Below are 5,000 nucleotides of genomic sequence, written 5' to 3' on the forward strand. Positions count from 1 at the left end.
CCCCTAACCTCTCTATATCCTAGCCCCCAGTCTAACCCCTAACCTCTCTATATCCTAGCCCCCAGTCTTACCCCTAACCTCTCTATATCCTATCCCCCAGTCTAACCCCTAACCTCTCTATATCCTAGCCCCCAGTCTAACCCCTAACCTCTCTATACCCTAGCCCCCAGTCTTACCCCTAACCTCTCTATATCCTAGCCCCCAGTCTAACCCCTAACCTCTCTATATCCTAGCCCCCAGTCTAACCCCTAACCTCTCTATATCCTAGCCCCCAGTCTAACCCCTAACCTCTCTATATCCTAGCCCCCAGTCTAACCCCTAACCTCTCTATATCCTAGCCCCCAGTCTAACCCCTAACCTCTCTATATCCTAGTCCCCAGTCTAACCCCTAACCTCTCTATATCCTAGCCCCCAGTCTAACCCCTAACCTCTCTATATCCTAGTCCCCAGTCTAACCCCTAACCTCTCTATATCCTAGCCCCCAGTCTTACCCCTAACCTCTCTATATCCTAGCCCCCAGTCTAACCCCTAACCTCTCTATATCCTAGCCCCCAGTCTTACCCCTAACCTCTCTATATCCTAGCCCCCAGTCTAACCCCTAACCTCTCTATATCCTAGCCCCCAGTCTAAACCCTAACCTCTCTATACCCTAGCCCCCAGTCTTACCCCTAACCTCTCTATATCCTAGCCCCCAGTCTTACCCCTAACCTCTCTATATCTTAGCCCCCAGTCTTACCCCTAACCTCTCTATATCCTAGCCCCCAGTCTTACCCCTAACCTCTCTATATCCTAGCCCCCAGTCTAACCCCTAACCTCTCTATATCCTAGCCCCCAGTCTTACCCCTAACCTCTCTATATCCTAGTCCCCAGTCTAACCCCTAACCTCTCTATATCCTAGTCCCCAGTCTTACCCCTAACCTCTCTATATCCTAGCCCCCAGTCTAACCCCTAACCTCTCTATATCCTAGCCCCCAGTCTTACCCCTAACCTCTCTATATCCTAGCTCCCAGTCTTACCCCTAACCTCTCTATATCCTAGCCCCCAGTCTTACCCCTAACCTCTCTATATCCTATCCCCCAGTCTAACCCCTAACCTCTCTATATCCTAGCCCCCAGTCTAACCCCTAACCTCTCTATACCCTAGCCCCCAGTCTTACCCCTAACCTCTCTATATCCTAGCCCCCAGTCTAACCCCTAACCTCTCTATATCCTAGCCCCCAGTCTAACCCCTAACCTCTCTATATCCTAGCCCCCAGTCTAACCCCTAACCTCTCTATATCCTAGCCCCCAGTCTAACCCCTAACCTCTCTATATCCTAGCCCCCAGTCTAACCCCTAACCTCTCTATATCCTAGCCCCCAGTCTAACCCCTAACCTCTCTATATCCTAGCCCCCAGTCTAACCCCTAACCTCTCTATATCCTAGCCCCCAGTCTAACCCCTAACCTCTCTATATCCAAGCCCCCAGTCTTACCCCTAACCTCTCTATATCCTAGCCCCCAGTCTTACCCCTAACCTCTCTATATCCTAGCCCCCAGTCTTACCCCTAACCTCTCTATATCCTAGCCCCCAGTCTAACCCCTAACCTCTCTATATCCTAGCCCCCAGTCTTACCCCTAACCTCTCTATATCCTAGCCCCCAGTCTTACCCCTAACCTCTCTATATCCTAGCCCCCAGTCTAACCCCTAACCTCTCTATATCCTAGCCCCCAGTCTAACCCCTAACCTCTCTATACCCTAGCCCCCAGTCTTACCCCTAACCTCTCTATATCCTAGCCCCCAGTCTTACCCCTAACCTCTCTATATCTTAGCCCCCAGTCTTACCCCTAACCTCTCTATATCCTAGCCCCCAGTCTTACCCCTAACCTCTCTATATCCTAGCCCCCAGTCTAACCCCTAACCTCTCTATATCCTAGCCCCCAGTCTTACCCCTAACCTCTCTATATCCTAGTCCCCAGTCTAACCCCTAACCTCTCTATATCCTAGTCCCCAGTCTTACCCCTAACCTCTCTATATCCTAGCCCTCAGTCTAACCCCTAACCTCTCTATATCCTAGCCCCCAGTCTTACCCCTAACCTCTCTATATCCTAGCCCCCAGTCTTACCCCTAACCTCTCTATATCCTAGCCCCCAGTCTTACCCCTAACCTCTCTATATCCTATCCCCCAGTCTAACCCCTAACCTCTCTATATCCTAGCCCCCAGTCTAACCCCTAACCTCTCTATACCCTAGCCCCCAGTCTTACCCCTAACCTCTCTATATCCTAGCCCCCAGTCTAACCCCTAACCTCTCTATATCCTAGCCCCCAGTCTAACCCCTAACCTCTCTATATCCTAGCCCCCAGTCTAACCCCTAACCTCTCTATATCCTAGCCCCCAGTCTAACCCCTAACCTCTCTATATCCTAGCCCCCAGTCTAACCCCTAACCTCTCTATATCCTAGTCCCCAGTCTAACCCCTAACCTCTCTATATCCTAGCCCCCAGTCTAACCCCTAACCTCTCTATATCCTAGTCCCCAGTCTAACCCCTAACCTCTCTATATCCTAGCCCCCAGTCTTACCCCTAACCTCTCTATATCCTAGCCCCCAGTCTTACCCCTAACCTCTCTATATCCTAGCCCCCAGTCTAACCCCTAACCTCTCTATATCCTAGCCCCCAGTCTTACCCCTAACCTCTCTATATCCTAGCCCCCAGTCTTACCCCTAACCTCTCTATATCCTAGCCCCCAGTCTAACCCCTAACCTCTCTATATCCTAGCCCCCAGTCTAACCCCTAACCTCTCTATATCCTAGCCCCCAGTCTAACCCCTAACCTCTCTATATCCTAGCCCCCAGTCTAACCCCTAACCTCTCTATATCCTAGCCCCCAGTCTAACCCCTAACCTCTCTATATCCTAGTCCCCAGTCTAACCCCTAACCTCTCTATATCCTAGCCCCCAGTCTAACCCCTAACCTCTCTATACCCTAGCCCCCAGTCTTACCCCTAACCTCTCTATATCCTAGCCCCCAGTCTAACCCCTAACCTCTCTATATCCTAGCCCCCAGTCTTACCCCTATCATCTCTATATCCTAGCCCCCAGTCTAACCCCTAACCTCTCTATATCCTAGCCCCCAGTCTAACCCCTAACCTCTCTATATCCTAGCCCCCAGTCTAACCCCTAACCTCTCTATATCCTAGTCCCCAGTCTAACCCCTAACCTCTCTATATCCTAGCCCCCAGTCTAACCCCTAACCTCTCTATATCCTAGTCCCCAGTCTAACCCCTAACCTCTCTATATCCTAGCCCCCAGTCTAACCCCTAACCTCTCTATATCCTAGCCCCCAGTCTAACCCCTAACCTCTCTATATCCTAGTCCCCAGTCTAACCCCTAACCTCTGTATATCCTAGCCCCCAGTCTAACCCCTAACCTCTCTATATCCTAGTCCCCAGTCTAACCCCTAACCTCTCTATATCCTAGCCCCCAGTCTAACCCCTAACCTCTCTATATCCTAGCCCCCAGTCTAACCCCTAACCTCTCTATATCCTAGCCCCCAGTCTAACCCCTAACCTCTCTATATCCTAGTCCCCAGTCTAACCCCTAACCTCTCTATATCCTAGTCCCCAGTCTTACCACTAACCTCTATATATCCTATCCCCCAGTCTAACCCCTAACCTCTCTATATCCTAGCCCCCAGTCTTACCCCTAACCTCTCTATATCCTAGCCCCCAGTCTTACCCCTAACCTCTCTATATCCTAGCCCCCAGTCTAACCCCTAACCTCTCTATATCCTAGCCCCCAGTCTTACCCCTAACCTCTCTATATCCTAGCCCCCAGTCTTACCCCTAACCTCTCTATATCCTAGCCCCCAGTCTAACCCCTAACCTCTCTATATCCCAGCCCCCAGTCTAACCCCTAACCTCTCTATATCCTAGCCCCCAGTCTAACCCCTAACCTCTCTATATCCTAGCCCCCAGTCTTACCCCTAACCTCTCTATATCCTAGCCCCCAGTCTAACCCCTAAACTCTCTATACCCTAGCCCCCAGTCTTACCCCTAACGTCTCTATATCCTAGCCCCCAGTCTTACCCCTAACCTCTAAAATTTCCTAGCCCCCAGTCTTACCCCTAACCTCTCTATATCCTAGTCCCCAGTCTAACCCCTAACCTCTGTATATCCTAGCCCCCAGTCTAACCCCTAACCTCTCTATATCCTAGTCCCCAGTCTAACCCCTAACCTCTCTATATCCTAGCCCCCAGTCTAACCCCTAACCTCTCTATATCCTAGCCCCCAGTCTAACCCCTAACCTCTCTATATCCTAGCCCCCAGTCTAACCCCTAACCTCTCTATATCCTAGTCCCCAGTCTAACCCCTAACCTCTCTATATCCTAGCCCCCAGTCTTACCACTAACCTCTATATATCCTATCCCCCAGTCTAACCCCTAACCTCTCTATATCCTAGCCCCCAGTCTTACCCCTAACCTCTCTATATCCTAGCCCCCAGTCTTACCCCTAACCTCTCTATATCCTAGTCCCCAGTCTAACCCCTAACCTCTCTATATCCTAGCCCCCAGTCTAACCCCTAACCTCTCTATATCCTAGTCCCCAGTCTAACCCCTAACCTCTGTATATCCTAGCCCCCAGTCTAACCCCTAACCTCTCTATATCCTAGTCCCCAGTCTAACCCCTAACCTCTCTATATCCTAGCCCCCAGTCTAACCCCTAACCTCTCTATATCCTAGCCCCCAGTCTAACCCCTAACCTCTCTATATCCTAGCCCCCAGTCTAACCCCTAACCTCTCTATATCCTAGTCCCCAGTCTAACCGCTAACCTCTCTATATCCTAGTCCCCAGTCTTACCACTAACCTCTATATATCCTAGCCCCCAGTCTTACCCCTAACCTCTCTATATCCTAGTCCCCAGTCTTACCCCTAACCTCTCTATATCCTAGCCCCCAGTCTAACCCCTAACCTCTCTATATCCTAGCCCCCAGTCTTACCCCTAACCTCTCTATATCCTAGCCCCCA

The sequence above is a fragment of the Salvelinus namaycush genome, chromosome 28 (genome assembly GCF_016432855.1).
Source record: "Salvelinus namaycush isolate Seneca chromosome 28, SaNama_1.0, whole genome shotgun sequence".
In the NCBI taxonomy this organism is placed as follows: domain Eukaryota; kingdom Metazoa; phylum Chordata; class Actinopteri; order Salmoniformes; family Salmonidae; genus Salvelinus; species Salvelinus namaycush.